The sequence below is a fragment of the Salvelinus sp. IW2-2015 genome, linkage group LG4q.1:29, assembly GCF_002910315.2.
Source record: "Salvelinus sp. IW2-2015 linkage group LG4q.1:29, ASM291031v2, whole genome shotgun sequence".
Classification (NCBI taxonomy): Eukaryota; Metazoa; Chordata; class Actinopteri; order Salmoniformes; family Salmonidae; genus Salvelinus; species Salvelinus sp. IW2-2015.
Window position 1 is genome coordinate 69,017,702 of NC_036842.1, and position 24,966 is coordinate 69,042,667.

A 24,966-nucleotide genomic window follows, 5' to 3' on the forward strand; every position below is an offset into this window, starting at 1 on the left:
TGATTAGATGTTCAGGAGTCTTATGGGGGTAGAAGCTGTTTAGAAGCCTCATGGACCTAGACTTGGCGCTCGGGTACCGCTTTCCTTGCGGTAGCAGAGAGAACAGTCTATGACTAGGGTGGCTGGAGTCTTTGACAATTTTTAGGGCCTTCCTCTGACACCGTCTGGTATAGAGGTCCTAGATGGCAGGAAGCTTGGCCCCAGTGTTGTACTGAGCCGTACGCACTACCCTCTGTAGTGCCTTGCGGTCGGAGGCCAAGCAGTTGCCATACCAGGCAGTGATGCAACCAGTCAGGATGCTCTCAATGGTGCAGCTGTAGAACCTTTTGAGGATCTGAGGACTCATGCCAAATCTTTTCAGTCTCCTGAGGGGGAATAGGTTTTGTCGTGCCCTCTTCACGACTGTCTTGGTGTGCTTAGACCATGTTAGTTTGTTGGTGATGTGGACACCAAGGAACTTGAAGCTCTCAACTTGCTCCACTACAGCCCCGTCGATGAGAATGGGGGCATGCTCGGTCCTCCTTTTCCTGTAGTCCACAATCATCTCCTTTGTCTTGATCATGTTGAGGGAGAGGTTGTTTTCCTGGCACCACACGGCCAGGTCTCTGACCTCCTGCCTATAGGCTGTCTCGTTGTTGTCGGTGATCAGACCTACCACTGTTGTGTCATCTGCAAACTTAATGATGGTGTTGGAGTCGTGCCTGGCCATGCAGTCATGAGTGAACAGGGAGTACAGGACGGGACTGAGCACGCACCCTGAGGGGCTCCCAGTGTTGAGGATCAGCGTGGCAGAGGTGTTGTTACCTACCCTTACCACCTGGGGGCGGCCCGTCAGGAAGTCCAGGATCCAGTCAGGAAGTCCAGGATCCAGTTGCAGAGGGAGGTGTTTAGTCCCAGGGTCCTTAGCTTAGTGATGAGCTTTGAGGGCACTATGGTGTTGAACACTGAGCTGTAGTCAATGAATAGCATTCTCACATAGGTGTTCCTTTTGTCCAGGTGGGAAAGGGCAGTGTGGAGTTCTGGATCCACATAAATTTTAAAGGAGCATTTCATAAAATTCTTTGCTGCTAATTGTTGAAAATGGTATAAACATTACATATGCAGTGCACACCAGACCAAGACTTTCTAAATTCCACACCATGATGATGGTGTGTGTCTGCTGAAGGCAAGGTGAGATGGAGCGACAGAGAGAGGTTTCTACACAGCTGTCTGTAACAAGTTCACGCCACATCAATCACAAATGTTTCTCCAGATAAAAATATCAGTGTTTGTAACATTGGAGGAGCAAAGAGTGTAGATGTTTATATTGTGTGGTTGGAGGTGAAACCCAAACCTTATTCTGAGGATAATGTGGTCTTTAATATCATCAAATAATCCCTGAGCACAGAGGTAACATTGAGCAGCTAGCCTATATCTCTTGTCTTATTGGTCCTGTCAGCCGCACTAGTGAAATAGAGACCTGTTATATGGTGTTTTCTCATTAGGCTAATATGTGTAACACAGACTTTTATCATTGTGCTGTAATTTGTACACTATTTGTAATGAATTTGTACAAAGTGACCTGTCAGCATTTCCTCTTGGTGTGAGATGCACAGAAAATACAAATATGTCTTATGCCTTCTATTTCACAGGTACCGTTATGTGAAATTAGTCTTTTGGTTAGCCTATCTGCATTCCCTCCATACAGTAGCATATGTAGACTGGAACGGCTCCAGATGGAGTCCAGCGAGATCTGGTCAAATCTATTAATGGGATCCCAGAGCCTTCATGATCACCTCTGTCTCCATTTGTTTAACTAGTTTGATCTATGTTTAGACGTCTGCCCGCCTCAGTGAGGGGTTTCTTCTGAGACGTCTGGTATAGGCAAGGACAGGTGGTCTAACTCAACTATAGAGGTACACTGTCTGTCTGGCTTCAGAATGTGCTGCAGTGTAGACGGTCTTCTTATAGTACAGGACTGACATACTGAACGTGTAGCAACCAGCCGGTGTCCAGTGTCTGTAAATAAGACGGCTGTAGGCTAGCCTTGCCATAGTAGTCCTAGTAGTTGTCATCTGACCATCATGGAATCTCAGCCCCATACCTTCTCACCGAGATGCCCAGAACTGGCATTCCCATTCCTGACACCTCTAAACGTAGCATTCCGTCTGCCTCCTTAGCACTGCAGCCCAAAGTACATTAGCACCCACTAGTTTAGAAAAAGGAGTCCCCCTCTCAACAGCCTGCTATCTTACACCTCACTGTGTTCACATGGATGGCTTTTTATAGTTTCAAAAGTTATTTTACACATCAGAGACTATGCAAAAAAAGAAAGAAAAGTACACAAAGTGTGAAATTGGACTGCTTCCATTCCGTTTGCATTAAATGCACCTGTTTTCCACTAGGCGCTCATGGTTGTTTTGGTTGGTAAAGGAAGAAAGCATGTGATGGCTGAGTGATATGATTTTTCAATTCCATTTCAGCATTCTCTGAGGCACTCACGCAGGAATAACAGCATTCACTAATGCTATTCAACTGAGAGCTAACTCCAGGCTGTGTCTATTTAACATGGCCAGTATGCGGTTGCACTAGAAGACAGTGGCCCCTTTTCAGCGGATGAAATGGTCTCTTAGTTGTAAATTAAATTCCCACCGAGACTTGTTAGCGTCACCAGTTCTGTGGAACTCAGTGTCATGGCCTGAAAGCTTGTCCTTGGCAGTGGGTTGTGTATTATTTTAATAGCACTTCGTGACACCATCCTGTCAGGGCTAGCCTCATACTCTGCTTCCTATGATTAATATATAGAATACACTCAAGTGGTTCCTCTTAACCAGTTCACTTCTTCCAATTAATACTCTGATACTCTAAACAAATTGGGCAAGAGAAGTAAACCTAGTTTTCCCACAGAATTTTCGAGATATGACCAACAGTATTTTTTTATGGATGTAACCTTAACCCACCAATGTCATTCACTGACTTTTATAATAATAGGACTAATTTTGTGTGAAATGTTTAACTGTCAGGGGACTTCGCACTATATAGCTTAGTCAAAAAAAAATAGATATTTTTTATTTAACTAGGGAAGTCACAAAGAACAAATTCTTATTTGCAATGACGGTCTACACCGGCAAAACCCAGACGAAGCTGGGCCAATCATGCACCGCCCTATGGGACTCCCAATCACGCCCGGTTGTGATGCAGCCTGGAATTGAACCAGGGTGTCTGTAGTGACACATTGAGTACTGCGATGCAGTACCTTAGACCGCTGTGCCACTCGGGAGCAGTTACATAGATACGTATATGAGGAAAGTCAAATATAAAGGGACTTTTTGATTGAATTAAACAGGCCTAGGTTTTTCTTCTTCAACCCACTTCTTAATTGTTCCATTGTTTAGAGTGGTAATTCTAGTTAAGCCTGGTTCATACATCAGATAGAACCAGAAATCAAACTAAGAGAAGACCATTCTGTGGGTGTATCCTGTCCTCTCTTTCTTCTCCCACTTCTGTAGAAGTAGTATATCAGAGCCACTGCTCCCTCCCTCTCTGGCAGCAGTGTGGGAGGGGAGGGGCTATAGTGGAGAGTGGCCAGAGGAGAGGCAGGCTGTACTATGACAGCGTGTCAGACTGTTAGAGAGAGAGAGAAAGCAGACAGACACAGAGCAGGCAGCAGGAGCCCTTTAACTACTGCTACTCTAACTGCCTACATGGATAATCTACTGGCTGTTCTATTACCCGTTCCCTGAAGGGCATTTCTCTCCGAGTAACCCTAAAAGGAACTTTTTCTTAATCTGAAGATCATTTTGGTACAGAGTTGTGCAGGAAAGAGAGTAAGTACAACCCACTACTACAGAGGCAGCCCTGTATTCATTAAGAGTGCAGAGCGTTGCCTCAGTTAATCATTGATGTGTCTCCTGGGGTTTTGGTTACCTTGTGAAATGGACACTGCTGTCATTCTCCTGCCTCTCTCTGCATTATGGGCTATTTTATCTCTCTCTCTCTCTAAGTACACAGGGCTAAAGTGGGTGTGTGCTGCTGACATGAGACAGCCTCTCCCCAGTATTAAAAAAATTATAATAATAAGGTGATAGCAGGGCAGAGCTGCTTCTTCCTCTTCTTCGTATTCGTATTCATATTCGTAGTGGGTAGCTATAGGCTTGAGTGTGTTTTTCCTAGGTCCTCCTGCCTAAAGAGTTGTTGGTGTTGAACTCTTTTTTTTATTAGTATACTGTAATGTGTGTGTGTGTATATATATATATTTTTTTTTTTTCAAGTACAGCTATTTACCTGGGTGTGTTCACATTTAAAGGCCTATTAGACTGTGCGTGAGCGTCCATAGTAAGGGAGTGTTTTTTCTGAGCTGACGGCTCAGTCTCTCCAGCACAGAGAGCGTGTGACGGGGAATGGGGCCTCTCTCTACAGATAGGAGTGAGCGAATGTGGCAGGCAGTGCACTCACATCCTCTCCCAGCACGGGAACTTCCTGTGAACTCTGTGGCATGTGGTAAAGTTGGCTTTGTAAATGAAGGGAAAGAACAAACATAAAAAATGACATCAGATCTCATTTGAGAGTGTGTTGGCGTGATTATGCCTCCCTTAGTGGTCGAGAGCTGTGCAGCAGGACTGTTGTGGTGGTTGGGGTTGTGATGTGATGCCAGTCAGGGTTTTTTGCTGTGGGTCTTGCAGGGCATCTTCAGGCCAGAGGCTGCAGGTGTTATTGTGTGAAACTCAAACCTCCCACCCTCACTCTGCTGGCAGCACAGTCGTGACATAATGCCTGCCAATGTGTTAGGTGTGTTCATTATGACAGAAATTGAAACTGAATCTATTCTATGAAGATGATTAACAAGCCAGCCTTTGTTACACTATGTGCCTTTCTTTGGAGAGGGAGGATTTATCTTACTAGTGCACACTGGTCAGTGCCTACTTTTTGTTACGATAGGGTGTCAACATCAACCTATTCAGCACTACATAGCCTAGATACAGTATCACTGGAGTGCAATATGAACCACTATGGAATGTATCTCTCAAAGGCCAGTTCATTTTAGCCTGAGGGTGTAGTCCAGTTATGTGACTCGACAGCTGGACATGTGATAGCCATCGCGAACATGGACATGCTATAGGAGACAAAACAAATACAGCAAATGTAGAACTACAGTAGAGATATTCAATCTTTTTACAACAAACAGTCAAAGGGAGTTCCTATCAGAATGAGAGGACAGATCAATTAATATATTCTTCAAACAGAGTGAATTCTGTTTCCTAGTTCATTTGGAAATGTGTCGATTTCCATGTCTGATGCACATTTGTGAGGAGAAGAAAAGCCTGCCTGTGCTGATGACCTTGTCTCTGTGTTTTCTTTTGCTCTGATCTGTAAAGACAACAGCTGGCAACAGCATTCTGGGTACAGAAGCCTTGACAATGAGCTGCCTGTATGACTCTGTCACAAAGAGTTTGGCTTGTTGGTAAAGGACGGTGCCTGATATCAATAACTCAAATCCACACTCTAGCTACTCACTTCTAGCATCCCATTGGGAGATGGACATCTCATTGGCGCACATATTCTATATACTGTTAATGGATGGAGTCTATACCCTTAGATATGAACTGTAGGTTTATATAGTGGTATTCTCAATGCCAAATGTAAAGATTAAATATCTAGTTTGGATATTGTGCTTTGACAATAACGTTAATTGATCATGTAACGCCTAAAGTCAATATTATTTCATGGCTGTTTTTAGCTACAACCACTACATCCAGAATACCCAGCTCTCCCTCTGCACAGTGGAAGGCCTTTCTTGATTTGCTGTTCCAGCAGCTGAGAGGGGCACAAAGCAAAGAAAGAAAAACAGTGCTTCTGTGCACTGAAGCTTCACAATGTGATCGCAATGGACAACCTGTTACAGATTAGTGATTGGGCTCAGAGAAAAGAAGAAATACATCACACTGTAGTGTCTTTGCGCAGCACAACTCTCCCTGGCCCCGCTCTAGCACAACTCTCCCTTACTCCCCTCTAGCACAACTCTCCCTGACTCCCCTCTAGCACAACTCTCCCTGGCTCCCCTCTAGCACAACTCTCCCTGGCTCCCCTCTAGCACAACTTCTCCCGATCCCTCTAGCACAACTCTCCCTGACTCCCCTCTAGCACAACTCTCCCTGACTCCCCTCTAGCACAACCCTCCCTGGCCCCGCTCTAGCACAACCCTCCCTGGCCCCGCTCTAACGCAGCCCTCCCTGGCCCCGCTCTAGCACAACCCTCCCTGGCCCCGCTCTAGCACAACACTCCCTGGCCCCGCTCCCTGGCACATGCTTCCAATCACACTCATCATAATCCCAGGGGTCTTTTCTCAGCATTAATCAGATTCCTCTTCATCTGTTGGTTTAGGCACAGTGACTCAGTACCTGTCAGTGTTTGTGTGTGCATGTCTACGCACTTGCTTGTACGTGTGTGTGTGTGTGAAATGGATCATGCAATTCGTTCTGGTAGTAAAAATGAGGAATGTAAATAAACTTCAATCCTCACTCAACCGATCAGCTTAGTTTACTGAGGAACCATATTAAGTAATGTGAGTGATCTGAAACACTGTCTCTCTGAGGACCCATCCACCATTATTACATTTGACAGTTGAGCCGTCGTTCTTATTCAGAGCGACTTACAGGACCAATTAGGGTTACGTYCCTTGCTCAAGGGCACATCAACAAATGTTTCACCTAGGCGGCTTGGGGATTCGAACCAACGGCCTTTCGGTTACTGGCACTCTTAACTGCTAGGCTACCTGCCTACCTATTATGGTGACTGACTGCTACTTGATGTTTGTCAACCACAGCTGGGACTGAGGTGCTATAATAAGGGTATTCATGTGAGAGAGCTGTTCAGTTCTGCTGTGCTGTTGGTGGATGTATTGCATGAGTGAGAGAGGGGTTAATAACAGGAAGAGGGGGATGGGATGTGGAGTGGCCAGCCACTTGTAACCTGAAGGTTAAACATGGGCCTTCAGAGAGTGCTATTGCTGTGTACTTACTGATGGGAACTCTGCAAACAGGCATTCAGGGAGCTCAGCTAGCAGTCTCGAGTGTTGTCCCAGTCCAGAGTAGTCCAGTCACCATGGCAAGATGTGGGAAATGGCTGTGGACATGGATCCTAGGCAGAACCCTGTGTTTGCTTGGCTGTCTCAGAGAGCCTCAGATCTGTCTCTTAACCCCTTTGAGAAGTGCACAGAAACACGCCACGTGTACTATGAAGTGCCTCAGGCTTCCACCTTATTTTAACTGTAACGTTACACAGGCCCGTGGAATAGTTTTGAGAAGACATTTGGAATATGTTTACACGTGGGTCAGCGTTTCTCATGTGTCCGTGTGAGAATGGCAAAATTGTCTTCAGGGCGCACTGTCCGTCACCCTCGGGTTCACATCGGTTCTTCTTGCATGTCCATGTTTCAAGCATTATACTGTTGTATTTTAAACAGTGGTGAGCTGGGGAATGTGAGTTTCTGTACCTCTCTAACTAATGCTCGACCTGGAGGGGAGCTAAATGTGTGACCTGCGTACTCCAAACTTGTCTATATGAAGTGTTTGTCACTTGTGTTGGTATGCCCCTCTCTGACGCCAGTGTGAGAGCTCCTGTATGTGATGATTGGAATCATCTTTGGCCAATAGGAGCCTCCCCCTTCCCCGCTGCAGTGATTGGATCATGACCTCCCAGCATTCCAGGTTGTGCTCTTTATGCAACTAATGGCGCTGCTGACCCTCCCAGACATTCCAGCTGCAGACCACTGATCAAATGAGGCTTTTAATTGCTTTTCTACTATAAACAAGTTTTTTGTGATAATATGTTCTTTATCAATTATCCAATTATGTGAAGGCCAGCTGAACGTTTAGCCTATGCCTAGCTGAGAAGTCACATGCTCATTACTGTGTTGTTGGATGATTCTGTCCTCCTCTAACCTACCAAGTGTCTGATGGAGAATGTCGGTCACATGTTATCCAGTCAGGAATCCCTGCTGATAGTTAGGAGTGGGAGGCGTGCACAGAGGAGAACAGGGAGGAGAGATGCTGGTATTTAGTCATTGCGTGCGCAGCTGGAATTCACAAACGAAGGAGTGAGTGAGGGTAGAATGCTGGCTTTATCCCCCTAGTTCACTTCTCCATGGCTGTGTGCAGTCATGAAAGAAGACCTGCGCTGCTCTCTGCCTCGCTTCACGTCTCGCTGTATGAGCATGACGCACACCAGAGCTGCAACATTTTACAACCCCTCGCCAAAAGTCAAAGGCTCTGCCAGCTATGCCTTTCTTATGCTAATGCAGACGAGCCCTCGCTGTAGTTAGCCTTGTGTTAGGTTAGCACATGACAGCTCATGTCATGACCCACTTAGCAAAACTTTGCACAGAGCAGCACCTCATAAAATATAGGTCTACCGAACTGTTTTACCAACTCCTTTTACAGCGTGATCGTTAACAACATGATAGCATACTGTACTGTTCTTTTTATCTACACTGCACAGTCTGTACTTAGCACTACAGATATGGAATATGAGGAGTGAGGTGAACTGCATGACTGATAGTAGACAGTGGCAGTCTAAAAGCCTCTTGTGGAAACACTGTAATCCAGGTAGGCAAGCATTGCAGGTGTTTGAGGTGAGAGACACAGTAGGCACAGTTCAGTCTGAATAATTAATGGTATTGGATCGAATATGTGATATATGAAGAGCCAGGGCAAGACATCCGTTTGGCCTTTTGAAAGATGCTAACGTCTTATCCCGGTGCTTTCTCATGGTGTGAGTGACCGCAGGGTTCAGATAACTGTCCTTTCCTCTGTCCACCCTGGCACCTGTCCACTCAACTGTCTGCCTGACTACACAGGTCTGGGCAGCCTGGGAGGGAGACAGTTACAGATTTGCTGCTGATGCTGCCTGGGGTCCAGCAAGGCTTTCAGACATCTGGGGGAATGGAGCTGCTTAACATGCAGGTAGCAGCTCACAGGAAGGAACTAACGCTTTTGATGCATTGATGCTCATTTTCCCCACTGCCGCTAGCATGGTCGGTGGGACAGAGGAACAGAGAGAGGGCTGCTGGTTAATTGGTTCAGGTCATATAGATATTTTCAAGCTGTCCTTCTACACAGCTCTGCTTTAGTCTGTAAAAGACTGCTCCTCATGCTCCTGAATTAACAAAGTAGGAAAAGGGACCTTCTTGTGTTTATTTGGAGGCTGCTGTACTATTTATTGCGATGGGGTTGCCCAAAAGAAAGAGCTACGCTGTGTGCTTGCTTTTGTACTGAACAACAAAGCAGCAGAGCCTTGTTTTTAAAGTTACAGTTCACCCTTGAGTTGCAGGGTATTTTGGGAGATTACCTTATATGGCTCCTGAAAGATACTTTATGCTCATTGTCTGAATTATGTCTTCTTCAAATGACTGTCTTCCTGCTGTTCCCTCTAATCAGTTGACTCTGGATCCAGGCAAAAAAGAAAACCTTTGGTTTGTTCAGTCCCAGCTCTAAGGTCAAGCAAGCTCCTTACAACCTGATAGTCGTCTAGTCTACCCAGCTGCATTTAGTCTACCTCATAGATTAACCTACAAAATGTCTCAGATAATAAAATAGGTTATCATTGTTCCGGTTCTGCATCTTTCTTTTGTGTATATTGGAAATTCATGGCTACACACCTTCCTTCATAATTCTAGACTCACTAAAGCAACATCTATCTTGCTCTGCTCATGTCTGGAAAGGAGATTGCATCAGAGGACTTGACCTGTGGTATGACATGCCCTAACCCCTATGTTGTGAAAGTAGGTGAAGATGTCTGAGGAAATTCTATGTGGGCTTGGCTCTAATATGGTATTGAAGAGGCTCAGCTTTCCTGTAACAGATCATTTCACTGCCATCTCTCCATGACATCAGCTCCCACCTCCATGCCTGCAGCCGCAGGGCCCTGCACAGAGCTGAGCTGTGTGGACGTGTCAGGACTGTGATTGGATCTCACACGCATCATCCACTGCACTCTACGGCTGGGCCCTTCACTGCAAACAAAGGCCACAGGAACTTCAAGGGTCCTTTTGAAGTTCACTTCACTCCGTACTACATTAACCAACAATCCTCTGCAGAGCCAGTGAAAGCTAACTCCCACTAGCAAAAATCTGATATAAAGGTTATCAACTTATGCATTTTATGCATGTATCTTTGCTCGGTGTCAATGAAAAGGAGAAATTAAATGTATATCCTTTTTCTTAGTCATTAAGTTTAATTTGCACTCTACTACTTCAGAGTGCTAGTTATCCGCACCATGCTACATAAGAGATCTCTGCCTTTATGTACATTCAATCAGTTGCACTGAACAGTGTTATCTGATAGGCTGTCAATCCCCTTATTATGCTTGTCCGGTTAAATAGAGAGGGCAGTCCGTCAGCCTTACTTTAACTCATCTAACCCAGCACAACTTTTTACTAAGAAATATGAAGAAAACAGATTCAAGGGAAAACTTAATAGAACAGGCCCTCCAATGTGAAGGTACATTTTGGAGATGATCGTCAATTAGACCTAAAAATATACATTTTAATATTAAAATAAAAAATGTATGGTTGCTAAAATCCTAATAGTTCATCTAATTTCAGTTTGTGACAAAACAAAAGCAGAGAATCATTGTACCATCGAAACCACTGTGAAATATCTCAATAAACAAACATTTTCATCTGTTTGAAGCTGGTCTAAAAGACACAAAAACATAACTTTAAAAACAGGAAGCATAGAAATAGCGCACATAGAACAGATCTACCACTTTTTAGATTTGCTTTCAATAAGAATGACAAATCTATAACTCACATTTCTATGTGCATTTGGTCAGATTGCCCGAAAAGATACATATTGCAGCTTTAAACAAAAGTTACAGTAGGCGCTGTGTTACGCTTTAGTGTTCCATGGCTATCAGGTTGACACTGAGTGACAAGACCGCGTCTCCTCCAGATTGCCAACCAGGCTGCCCCCTTTTGAGGTCCCCATTAGCTTTTGCAGAGGCTGCAGCTATTCTTCTTGGGGTCCACAAAAAACACACAACTTGACAAGTAACAAAACACTAAGACACTTAAACACTAAGACAAGGACAGTCACACACATTCTAAATACAACGATATACAAACAATACAACAACAAAAAATTATAGAAACAATACAACAACAAACATGATGTGTGTTAGTGTCGAGGTTTATTGGGTGCCACTGAGTGGAATGTACCCTACGTATTTGTGTTCTAAAGGATTGATGACATGACTGGGATGACTGGGTTTCTAATGCCTTGGTGACTCTTTAAGAATAAGTAGCATACTATCGATCACTCCAACTTGAGGTCACTGCAAGTGACACTCCACAAAAAAAAGTCTGTCTGGTAGATAAAGACAACCAGGGGGCTTTGGCTGGTTCTTAGTATCATCCCCCACTAATTTCAAGGCTAAGAGAGAAGAAGAGGAACTTGAGCAACCACAGGCATCAGCAAGTCAGCATCTGCTGCCCCAGGATCAGTTGCACTTGATTTACATATCTCTGTAAAACAGATTTTGTGAACCTGATTGGCAAAAGAATATCAGACAGGCAATCTTTTCACTGTAACATGGTTTACAATTCCATCTCAAAATGTTAGGCGAGCATTTTCTCCCGTCTGCAGCCCAGAGGACAGCTCTTATCACACAGAGCACAGCCTGACTACAAAGGTAGAGCAGAACAGTCTACATGTTAAGGCAACCTCTGCATTCAGATTGAACTGGGAGACCTATATTTATTATTACCTCTGTAATGATCATTATGACATTTCTGCAGTATGCAGATGTGCTACACGAATGCTCAGATGAAGATTTACTACAGTACAAGCCAGTGTTGGGGAGTATTGAACTACATGTAGTTCAACTAGTAATATAACTACATTTTGCAGTAGCTTGGTGGTAGTTGAACTAAATTCAAAATATTGGTACCGTTTTAAGTATTTAATTACTGTTTTGCGGTGTATCTAACTATTGGAACTACACACTACTTTTTTACAAAAAGATTAGAAAAATATGGGTGGAGTCAGCAAGTATGTCCTTTTATTTTTGCCATCAAACCTGCCTAATTCTCATGTGAAACATAGTTAGTCTTTAATAGGCTAAATGACACATTCTGTCAACACCTGACCCCAGAGACAGCTTTTATTGCAATTCTTTTGTCTGACATTTCAGATTTAGATATGATCATTTTTCACGGGGAAGCTTGGATGTAGTGTACTACCTTTTCAAAGTAAACAATATTTTTCTTACGGGTAGCTTTAGAGTAGCTTAACTTATTCTAGTGTGAAGTAATTGTTAGTTTGGTAAACTATGAGTAGCTTCCACAACCCTGCATTGAAATATCCATTTATAATCTTCCCATAGCAAATAAGAGCAGCTTACATGCAAACTGGTGCATGGAAGAGGGTGACCACAGACAAGCCTGAAGGATGAAAGTTATGATCACAGTCAAATAGTGAACAGATATGAAGTACATCAAAGAGGGAACATGTTAATGTCACCCCCCAGTTGGCTGTTATCGCCATCAGTTTTGTATATACAGTGGGGAGAACAAGTATTTGATACACTGCCGATTTTGCAGGTTTTCCTACTTACAAAGCATGTAGAGGTCTGTAATTTTTATCATAGGTACACTTCAACTGTGAGAGACGGAATCTAAAACAAAAATCCCGAAAATCACATTGTATGATTTTTAAGTAATTAATTAGCATTTTATTGCAAGACATAAGTATTTGATACATCAGAAAAGCAGAACTTAATATTTGGTACTGAATCCTTTGTTTGCATTACAGAGATCATACGTTTCCTGTAGTTCTTGACCAGGTTTGCACACACTGCAGCAGGGATTTTGGCCCACTCCTCCATACAGACCTTCTCCAGATCCTTCAGGTTTCGGGGCTGTCGCTGGCAATACGGACTTTCAGCTCCCTCCAAAGATTTTTTATTGGGTTCAGGTCTGGAGACTGGCTAGGCCACTCCAGGACCTTGAGATACTTCTTACGGAGCCACTCCTTAGTTGCCCTGGCTGTGTGTTTCGGGTCGTTGTCATGCTGGAAGACCCAGCCACGACCCATCATCAATGCTCTTACTGAGGGAAGGAGGTTGTTGGCTAAGATCTCGCAATACATGGCCCCATCCATCCTCCCCTCAATACGGTGCAGTCGTCCTGTCCCTTTGCAGAAAAGCATCCCCAAAGAATGATGTTTCCACCTCCATGCTTCACGGTTGGGATGGTGTTCTTGGGTTGTACTCATCCTTCTTCTTCCTCCAAACACGGCGAGTGGAGTTTAGACCAAAAAGCTCTATTTTTGAATCATCAGACCACATGACCTTCTCCCATTCCTCCTCTGGATCATCCAGATGGTCATTGGCAAACTTCAGACGGGCCTGGACATGCGCCTGCTTGAGCAGGGGACCTTGTGTGCGCTGCAGGATTTTAATCCATGACGGCGTAGTGTGTTACTAATGGTTTTCTTTGAGACTGTGGTCCCAGCTCTCTTCAGGTCTTGACCAGGTCCTGCCGTGTAGTTCTGGGCTGATCCCTCACCTTCCTCATGATCATTGATGCCCCACGAGGTGAGATCTTGCATGGAGCCCCAGACCGAGGGTGATTGACCATCATCTTGAACTTCTTCTATTTTTTCTATTTTCTAATAATTGCGCCAACAGTTGTTGCCTTCTCACCAAGCTGCTTGCCTATTGTCCTGTAGCCCATCCCAGCCTTGTGCAGGTCTACAATTTTATCCTTGATGTCCTTACACAGCTCTCTGGTCTTGGCCATTGTGGAGAGGTTGGAGTCTGTTTGATTGAGTGTGTGGACAGGTGTATTTTATACAGGTAACGAGTTAAAACAGGTGCAGTTAATACAGGTAATGAGTGGAGAACAGGAGGGCTTCTTAAAGAAAAACTAACAGGTTCTGTGAGAGCCGGAATTCTTACTGGTTGGTAGGTGGTCAAATACTTATGTCATGCAATAAAATGCAAATGAATTACTTAAAAATCATACAATGTGATTTTCTGGATTTTTGTTTTAGATTCCGTCTCTCACAGTTGAAGTGTACCTATGATAAAAATTACAGACCTCTACATGCTTTGTAAGTAGGAAAACCTGCAAAATCGGCAGTGTATCAAATACTTGTTCTCCCCACTGTATGTATTTATTGCTTGCAGCTTTTTTCTCCTGTTTCTGGTACTCTACTGAGGACACTTGTATGACTGCTTCATATGCATAATCTCCTCTTGCTCCTCTCAGACATGATAAATAATCAATGTTATCCTCCAGGTCAGTGGCTCCCAGACAGGGGTACTAGGACCCCTGGGGGTACTTGTCCTATCCACAGGGGGTACTCAAAAAGACTCATGAGACCATATGCCTACTGGTAGAATGCACATGAGGGGGTACTTCAGGGGTACTCCGGGCAGACAAATTAATTTGTTGGTACAGGAACCCAAAAAGGTTGGGAACCACTGATCTAGGTCATATTATGCATAATTCATATAGAGTTGTATGCCATTTCTCTGTTCTTCATACAGTAAGCTGTGTGGAATGTGTGCAGGGTTTGCTATGAGCTGACCACAAGTACTCTGTCATAGAGAGACTCCTGCTCCTGTGTAGACATTCACCGAGACACGGCATTAGTAGGAGATGTGTTGGGCTCACTGATTGATATTGAGTGAAGGTGATGTGCAGTGCTGCTGACCAGAGCTCAGCATAGAGAAGACATTGGGAAGAGGGAGAGTGATGGGCAAGGGGAGGGTCAGGGTTTTCGGACCTGCTCTCTGAGAAACCCTGGTGTGCAGGCATCTGTCAGTAACAGGCCATGGGTGGAGGGGGAGGGGATGGACGAGGAGAAGGAGATGTGGGTGTCTATAGGGGCTGTGTGTCAGTGATGGCAGTGTGTAGGAGCAGAGGCTGAGCCCTTTATCAGCCCTACACAGTGATGGATGGATGGATGGGCTGAGCACACTACCCTGCACTGGCCAGCGCTCAGAGCATCTGTCTAAGCCTCTAAGCTATTGGAATGTGTGCAACCTTTCTCTATGGCCATCCAGAGGGGACACCCACACACCATTGTTTATAGCAGTTCAAGAATTCAGACCATCTTAATCGATTTTTTAAAGCAGACTCCAATCTGAATACATTTTCCAGCTGGTTGAAGCAAGATGGTGATTTCAAGTAGAGATTCAAATAGAGCACTGGGGCGTGTACCCTTATTCACTCACATTCTGAAATAGCCTAATCTGCTTGTTTCTAGTCTCACATGTTTTTCTATATGTTATCTTTGCAAAGCCTTTACCTCATAGTTCTCCTAGTCTCAAGGGAGTTTTGCTAAAGAATCGTTTAAATGCTTTTATGTTATCTATGCAGGTTCCATCTGGTGATCAATAACTATTGATTGGTTGAGTGACCATTCAATGACAAATTAAACAACTGAACGAAATGTTAATGAAAGCACTTAGGCTATGTATTCGTACAACCTGATGTGTATTCGTCAAACCTGATGTGTTAGTCATTTAAAAGGCATACATCCACAGTGTACTTTTGAACTAACAATAATAGGCCATTTCCATTTAAAAAAAACATATCTACCACATGCAGTCAGAACTAAAGCAAAACAGAAACTAACTAGAGATACAAAGTCCTGCAGATTGTAACAAGCTTAGCATATCAGGGTCCATATTGCCCCAGTAGTAAATGCACAAAGAAGGATACAGGGAGATAATTCCAAACAATAGGAAACATTTAGAGCGGGAGCAGCAAACTTTTGGACTGCTCTGACCTACTTTCAGCAACCAGGAATTTTACAGCTCCTCACCTGTGTCTCACAGACGCTTTGACCCCTCATAAACCGAGCACGGCTGGATATCTTAAACAGCTCGCTGACAGTGGGCTCGAGAATATTTCTGAAGTAGCACATTTCAGAGTGGATTGTATAGTTAAATTAATTCCTTTCTGTACTGTTTTCCTAATGGAAATCCATAGAGTATCCAACATTTGTATTTTCTGGTATTTTTCTTTCATATGCTCGAATGTGACATTCAAGCTCAAATGGTCTAGGAGGTTTGAGAGCCTGTCATGGCCTGTCAGGCTGGTGTGACTGTGATCATATGAGGGTCTCCTTTAGGCTGTAATGAAGACAGCAGCCCCCCTGTGAGTCATCCTGCAGGCCCTTTGTCTGTATGTGTCATGGAAAAGACTGCATATCATCCCACTGTCAGGGCTGCATGTGCATCTCATTACTGGGTGTCCACATAATTAGCTAGCCAGGCTCTGTCCCCATTCAGCACACACAAACCCTGCTCCAAGGGCAAATCAATAGTAGAGTGAGAGGGGAGAGAAGGGAGGACTGGCCTGGGTTTAGCATATACCCACCCCAGCATACAGTGCTGTATCTCCTGATTGTCCCAGCAGTACTTGTGCAACACATTTGGGATGATAATTGCTCTGACTGCATGTAGAACAGCTCTGTGAGTGCTGTGAGCCAGGAGGCTCAACAGATCCTCTCTAATGGCTGCTGATAAGGATGTCCAGTGGGTATTCACCCCCCTTTGATTTTTTCACATTTTGTTGCGTTACAAAGTGGGATTGAAAGAGAGAGAATTTTGATTTGGTGTCATTGGTTTACACAATATACTCCATATTGTCAAAGTGCAAAGAAAATTATATATATTTTTTACAGAATAATACCAATAAAATAACAAAAATATAGTTGTTGCATAAGTATTCAGCCTTTTTGTTTAAGCAAGCCTAAAATAGTTCAGGAGTAAAATTTGGCTTAACAAATCTCATAATAAGTTACATGGACTCACTCAGTGTGAAATAATAGTGGTTGACATTATTTTTTAATGACTAACCTATCCCCCATACACACAACATCTGTAACAGATACAACTACAAAACCAGGGAGCTTTTCGAAAGCATCATGGAGAAGGGTAGGGATTGTAGATTGGTAACAATAACAAATCAGACATTGAATATCTCGTTAAGCATGGTCAAGTTAATAATTCTGCTGTGGATTATGTATTAAATCACCTAGACACATCAAAGATGCAGTCGTCGTTCTGAACTGAGCTGCAGGACAGGAAGGAAATTGCTCAGGGATGTCACCATGAGGCCAGCTACAGAGTTCAATGGCTGTGATGGGGGAAAACTGAGGATGAATCAACGTCGTTGTAGTGACTCCACAATAGTGACCTAAATGACAGAGTGAAATGAAGAATAGAAATATACAGAATCAAAATACAACAAAACATTCATCCTGTATGTAACAAGGCACTAAAGCAGGGGTTCTTAAACTTTTTCAGCCTGGGACCCAAATGAGAAATTCTGTGTTTTCCTGGGACCCAAGTTTAGGAAAATATGCAACTATACATAAATATTGGTACATTTCCTTGCCCTTATGCCTAAAACAAATGCATTATTGTCACGCTCTGACCTTAGATATCTCTGTTTTCTTTATATTTTGGTTAGGTCAGGGTGTGACGAGGGTGGGTATGCTAGTGTTTGTATTGTCTAGGGTTTTTATATGTCTAGGGGTTTTGTAGGTCTAGGTAATTTGTATGTCTATAGTGTTTGGTTGGTTTCCAATCAGAGGCAGCTGTTTATCGTTGTCTCTGATTGGCTACCTAAATATGATCCCCATTTTCCCTTTTGTGTTTGTGGGTTCTTGTTCTATGTTTAGTTGCCTGGCTGCACTATTCATATTAGCTTCACGGTTCGTTTTGTTGTTTTGTTTGTTCAGTGTTCATTCTTTTAATAAATATAGAATGTACGCATACAACGCTGCGCCTTGGTCCGATTCATACGACAAACGTGACAATTATAGACAAAAACAAATAACAATGAAATTAAATATCCATGTAAATATATATTAATGTTTATTTTCCCCCATTTAAAAACACTCTTACATATCTGTTTAGGTTGGAACTGTTGCTGTTAAAATACAATAAATCATTTTCATTCTGAACTGGAATAAACTGATTGATCACATCACACAGATGTAGACCAGAAAACACAGAGACACACAGTCCTATTGAGAGCATGTCTATTCTGGGCTCTGTTGACAGTACAACACTGAGGTCATGCTCAGCCTTAACTGTTTCTGTACTTGTTTTTTAAGTATGTCAGAGTTGAGATCTTTGACTCGCATAGATATGTAGTGCCAAACTGGACCAGAACATCTACTGCTTTTTCAGTCAGGCAGGAGACAGCTTCCTGCTGTAGATGAACAACCCAGAACTGTGTGAGTGTGTTTGCCTCAAAAAGCATGTTGCTTCAATCAGTTTATTCCATTTAAGAATAAAAAATATTATTGTATTTTAACAGCAACAGTTCCAACCTAGACCACTTTTCAACAATAATTTCTACAGTAAGATGTACAGTAGGCCTGATCATTTTTCATCTTCATTTGTACAGTCGTGGCCAAAAGTTTTGAGAATGACACAAATATAAATTTTCACAAAGTCTGCTGCCTCAGTTTGTATGATGGCAATTTGCATATACTCCAGAATGTTATGAAGAGTGATCAGATGAATTGCAATTAATTGCAAAGTCCCTCTTTGCCATGCAAATGAACTGAATCCCCCAAAAACATTTCACTGCATTTCAGCCCTGTCACAAAAGGACCAGCTGACATCATGTCAGTGATTCTCTCGTTAACACAGGCGTGAGTGTTGACAAGGACAAGGCTGGAGATCACTCTGTCATGCTGATTGAGTTTGAATAACAGACTGGAAGCTTCAAAAGGAGGGTGGTGCTTGGAATCATTGTTCTTCCTCTGTCAACCATGGTTACCTGCAAGGAAACACGTGGTGTCTCATTTGCTTTGCACAAAAGGGCTTCACAGGCAAGGATATTGCTGCCAGTAAGATTTCACCTAAATCAACCATTTATAAGATCATCAAGAACTTCAAGGAGAGCGGTTCAATTGTTGTGAAGAAGGCTTCAGGGCGCCCAAGAAAGTCCAGCAAGCACCAGCACCGTCTCCTAAAGTTGATTCAGCTGCGGGATCAGGGCATCACCAGTACAGAGCTTGCTCAGGAATGGCAGCAGGCAGGTTTGAGTGCATCTGCACGCACAGTGAGGCGAAGACTTTTGGAGGACGGCCTGGTGTCAAGAAGGCAGCAAAGAAGCAACTTCTCTCTGGGAAAAACATCAGGGACAGACTGATATTCTGCAAAAGGTACAGGGATAGACTGCTGAGGACTGGGGTAAAGTCATTTTCTCTGATGAATCCCCTTTCCGATTGTTTGGGGCATCCGGAAAAAAAGCTTGTCCGGAAGACAAGGTGAGCGCTACATCAGTCCTGTGTCATGCCAACAGTAAAGCATCCTGAGACCATTCATGTGTGGGGTTGCTTCTCAGCCAAGGGAGTGGGCTCACTCACAATTTTGCCTAAGAACACAGCCATGAATAAAGAATGGTACCAACACACATCCTCGAGAGCAACAGGTACAGGAACAGTTTGGTGACGAACAATGCTTTTCCAGCATGATGAGCACCTTGCATAAGGCAAAAGTGATAACTAAGTGGCTCGGGGAACAAAACATCGATATTTTGTGTCCATGGCCAGGAAACTCCCCAGACCTTAATCCCATTGAGAACTTGTGGTCAATCCTCAGAGGCGGGTGGACAAACAAAATCACACAAATTCTGACAAACTCCAAGCKTTGATTATGCAAGAATGGGCTGCCATCAGTCAGGATGTGGCCCAGAAGTTAATTGACAGCATGTCAGGGCGGATTGCAGAGGTCTTGAAAAAGAAGGGTCAACACTGCAAATATTGACTCTTTGCATCAACTCCATGTAATTGTCAATTAAAGCCTTTGACACTTATGAAATGCTTGTAATTATACTTCAGTATTCCATAGTAACATCTGACAAAAATATCTAAAGACACTGAAGCAGCAAACTTTGTGGAAATTAATATTTGTTTCATTCTCAAAACTTTAGGCCACGACTGTACTGTTACTAAGGTTGCACTATCAGTAGCTAGCTTGCTTTGGCGAATGATAGCTATTAGCTGTGTACAAGGCCAGTGGATTGTTTGAAAGAGAAACTCACATCTACTACTATGAGAGATAGTTAGTACTCCCTTATTTATGCTTTTCATCACCTGTTATACAATGACAACAATACCTTGCTAGCTGACTTACTTTTTCACTGTCGAAGCACTGTTTCCTGAAGCATTCTGCCCTGTTCTGAAAGAACTTCCTGGGTTTACCATCATGCTGTGGATGTTTGGTCAGGACCTGTCATTTCATTACTAAGCACTTCCCCGCACAAAACACATTGTGGGCGCTCCTCGTTATACGTTTCTATGAAAGAGAAACTCATCGCTGTATACGAGTTTCATGATAATTGAGCTCAGTCAGAACTTGTGGCTAGCATGAGTCCATTTGATGACAGCGCTGAGTGATGGCGAGTGGGAATGACAAGTCAGTGGCAGACAGCGCATCATCTGCTGCTGAACGACAGCGCTGCATCGCGTGTGTCGCGGAGTAATCTTCAAGAAAACTGCAGAAAAAATATCAGGTAAACCGCGAAGCACATGGGCATCTCCCTCTCACACTCACGCACCTGCCAAACTGAGCAGAGACCGCTGCTAAGCAGAGAGCACACTTGACCAAATCAATTCCAGTAATGAATGAAATAATTATATATTTACTCTGACACATCACGACCCACCATTATCAGGTCCGCGTCGGTCGCGACCCATACTTTAAGAAAGGCTGCACTAAAATAATAGTGACAAAATACATGGCAAAGGAATACACTTTTTGGCCTAAATGCAAAGCCTTATGTTTGGGGCAAATCCAACACAACACATCACTGAGTAAATTCCCCCTTACTTTCAAGCACGGGGGTGGTTGCATCATGGTTTGGGTATACTTCACATCGGCAAAGACTGGAATTTTTCAGGATAAAAAGAAACGGGATGAAGCTAAGCACAGGCAAAATCCTAGAGGAAAACTTGCTTCAGTCTGCTTTACACAAGACACTGGGAGACTAATTAACCTTTCAGCATGACAATAAATCAAATTGTATTTGTTACATGCTTCGTAAACAACAGGTGTAGACTAACAGTGAAATGTTTACTTACGGGCCCTTCCCAACAAGGCAAAAAAATAAAAAGAGAAATAGTAGAAAAAATATATAAATATAAACACAACGAATAAATAGAAAAATAATAACAAAAGTTATAAATACACAATGAGTAACGATAACTTGGCTATATACACTGGTTACCAGTACCGAGTCGATGTGCAGGGATACAAGGTATTGAGATAGATACAGTGCATTCAGAAAGTATTCATACCCCATGACTTTTTCAGTTTTGTTACGTTACAGGCTTGTTCTAAATTGGATTAATTCGTTTTTTTCCCTCATCAATTTACACACAATACCCAATAATGGAAAAGCAAAAAAAAAAAAAAAGATTACACATTTGCATAAGTATTCAGACCCTTTACTCAGTACTTTGTTGAAGAACCTTTGGCAGCGATTACAGCCTCGAGTCTTTTTGGGTATGACGCTACAAGCTTTGCACACTTTGTGGAGTTTCTCCCATTGTTCTCTGCAGATCCTCTCAAGCTCTGTCAGGTTGGTTGGGGAGCGTTGTTGCACAGCTATTTTCAGGTCTCTCCAGAGATGTTCGATTGGGTTCAAGTCCCGGCTCTGGCTGGGCCTCAAGGACATTCAGAGACTTGTCCCAAAGCCACTCCTGTCTTGTCTTAGCTGTGTGCTTAGGGTCGTTGTCCTGTTGGAAGGTGAACCTTTGCCCCAGTCTGAGGTCCTGAGCGCTCTGGAGCAGGTTTTCATCAAGGAACTCTCTGTACTTTGCTCTGATCATCTTTCCCTCGATCCTGACTAGTCTCCCAGTCCCTGCCATTAAAAACATCCCCACAGCATGATGCTGCCACCATTATGCTTCACCATAGAGATGGTGCCAGGTTTCCTCCTGATGTGACGCTTAGCATTCAGGCCGAAGAGTTCAATCTTGGTTTCATCAGATCAGAGAATCTTGTTTCTCATGGTCTGAGAGTCCTTTATGTGCCTGTTGGTTGAGAGGTTGAGAGCTTCAACTTCCTTGGTGTCCACATCAACAACAAACTAGAATGGTCCAAACACACCAAGACAGTCGTGAAGAGGGCACGACAAAGCCTTTTCCCCCTCAGGAAACTAAAAAGATTTGGCATGGTCCTGAGATCCTCAAAAGGATCTCCAGCTGCAACATCGAGAGCATCCTGACTGGTTGCATCACTGCCTGGTACGGCAATTGCTCGGCCTCCGACCGCAAGGCACTACAGAGGGTAGTGCGTACGGCCCAGTACATCACTGGGGCAAAGCTGCCAGCCATCCAGGACCTCTACACCAGGCGGTGTCAGAGGAAGGCCCTAAAAATTGTCAAAGACCCCAGCCACCCCAGTCATAGACTGTTCTCTCTACTACTGCAAGGCAAGCGGTACCGGAGTGCCAAGTCTAGGTCCAAAATGCTTCTCAACAGTTTTTACCCCCAAGCCATAAGACTCCTGAACAGGTAATCAAATGGCTACCCGGACTATTTGCATTGTGTGCCCCCCCCTCTCCCCCTCTTTTACGCTGCTGCTCTCTGTTTATCATATATGCATAGTCACTTTATCTATACATTCATGTACATACTACCTCAATTGGCCCGACCAACCAGTGCTCCGGCACATTGGCTAACCGGGCTATCTGCATTGTGTCCCGCCACCCACCACCCGCCAACCCCTCTTTTATGCTACTGCTACTCTCTGTTCATCATATATGCATAGTCACTTTAACCATATCTACATGTACATACTACCTCAATCAGCCTGACTAACCGGTGTCTGTATGTAGCCTCGCTACTTTTATGGCCTCGCTACTGTATATAGCCTCGCTACTGTTATTTTTCACTGTCTTTTTACTGTTGTTTTTATTTATTTACTTAACCTTTGTTCACCTAAACCTTTTTTGCACTATTGGTTAGAGCCTGTAAGTAATCATTTCACCGTAACGTCTACACCTGTTGTATTCGGCGCACGTGACAAATAAACTTTGATTTGATTTGACTTCAAGCGGGCTGTCATTTAACTTTTACTGAGGATTGGCTTCAGTCTGGCCACTCTACCATGAAGGCCTGATTGGTGGAGTGCTGCAGAGATGGTTCTCCTTCTGGAAGGTTCTCCCATCTCCACAGAGGAACTCTGGTCCTCTGTCAGAGTAACCATTGGGTTCTTGGTCACCTCCCTCACCAACGCGCTTCTCCCCTGATTGCTCAGTTTGGCCGGGCGACCAGCTTTAGGAAGAGTCTTGGTGGTTCCAAGCTTCTTCCGTTTAAGAATTATGGAGGCCACTGTGTTCTTGGGGACAATGCTGCAGAAATGTTTTGGTTACCTTCCCCAGATCTGTGCCTCGTCACAGTCCTGTCTCCGAGCTCTACGTACAATTACTTTGACCTCATGGCTTGGTTTTTGCTTTGACATGCACTGTCAACTGTGGGATCTTATATAGCCAGGTGTGTGCCTTTCCAAACCATGTCTAATCAATTGAATTTACCACAGGTGGACTCCAATCAAGTTGTAGAAACATCTCAAGAATGATCAATGGAAACAGGATGCACCTGAGCTCAATTTTGAGTCTCATAGCAAAGTGTCTGTATACTTATGTAAATAAGGTATTTGGTTTTTTTGTATGTACACATTTGCAAACATTTCTTAAAAACCTGTTTTCTCTTTGGCATTGAGGTATTGTGTGGATTGGTAAAAAAACATATTTAAAAACATATTTAATACATTTTAGAATAAGGCTGTAACATAACAAAATGTGGAAAAAGTCAAGGGGTCTGAATACTTTCCAAATGTACATATAGGTAGGGATAAAGTGACTAGGCAACGTGATAGATAATAAACAATAACAGCAGCGTATGTGATGAGTCAAAAGAGCTTAGTGCAAAAGGGTCAATGCAGATATTTCAGGTAGCTATTGGTTAACTATTTAACTAACTATTTAGCAGTCTTATAGCTTGGGGGTAGAACATGTTCAGTGTCCTGTTGGTTCCAGACTTGGTGCGTCGGTACCACTTGCCGTGCTGTAGCAGAGAGAACAGTCTATGACTTGGGTGACTTGAGTCTTAGAACATGTTTAGGGCCTTCCTCTGACACCACCTGGCTTAGAGTTCCTGGATGGCAGGTAGCTCGACCCTCTGTAATGCCTACAACACAAGACTAAATCTTCATTGGAGTTGCTTACCGAGAAGACAGGGAATGTTCCTGAGTGACTAAGTTAGTTTCGACTTAAATCTGAAAATCTATGGCAAGATTTGAAATTGTTGTCCAGCCATGATCCCCAACACCATGACAGACATTGAAGAATTTGAAAAGAATAAATGGGCAAATATTGCACAATACAGGTGAGCCTTACCCAAGAAGACTCACAGCTGTAATCGCTGCCAAAGGTCTTTCTAACATGTTTTGACTCACGGGGGTGAATATGCATCTAATAAAGATATATTAGTGTTTTACTTTTCATGAATCATAAAAATCTACCACAGACATTACAGAGTATATGTTGGAGATTGTTGACTAAAAATGACAATTAAATCCCACTTTGTAACACAATAACATGTGAATAAATCCAGTACTTATGATAGACACAGTATAGAGGTGGAATAGAACCTGCAGGCTTTGATTTAGTTGAATATACTATGATCAGCACACAAGACAAAGATCATAATGGGTGATTTTGCATATATTTGGAAAGTAGAATCAGTTAAATAGGAACCAGTTGGAGCCCAATCAGTAGCGTCTTTGATAGTGTTGGAGAGAAGAGAACATGATTTGCAATGCATGCATTAAGAGTAGGCTATAGGCTAAACACTAAAGTATTTCATTTCATAGAAGTCAGATGGCAACCAAGGCTGGTTTTCTAGGTCACCACATAGTCTCCTGTGTCTGGTTCTGAACAAC

The 24,966-nt window shown here is 43.3% G+C and overlaps 1 protein-coding gene across 1 annotated transcript in view; it reads left to right on the plus strand.

The window, feature by feature from the left end:
- The first annotated feature begins 3,617 nt into the window (after positions 1-3,617).
- The window catches only part of LOC111962434 (semaphorin-4B), a 98,092-nt gene continuing 76,743 nt past the window's right edge, over positions 3,618-24,966 (plus strand). Inside the window, exon 1 of the mRNA XM_023985519.2 lies at positions 3,618-3,806. The gene's annotated coding sequence lies outside the window, so the exon portion shown is untranslated. The remainder of the gene's footprint in view (positions 3,807-24,966) is intronic.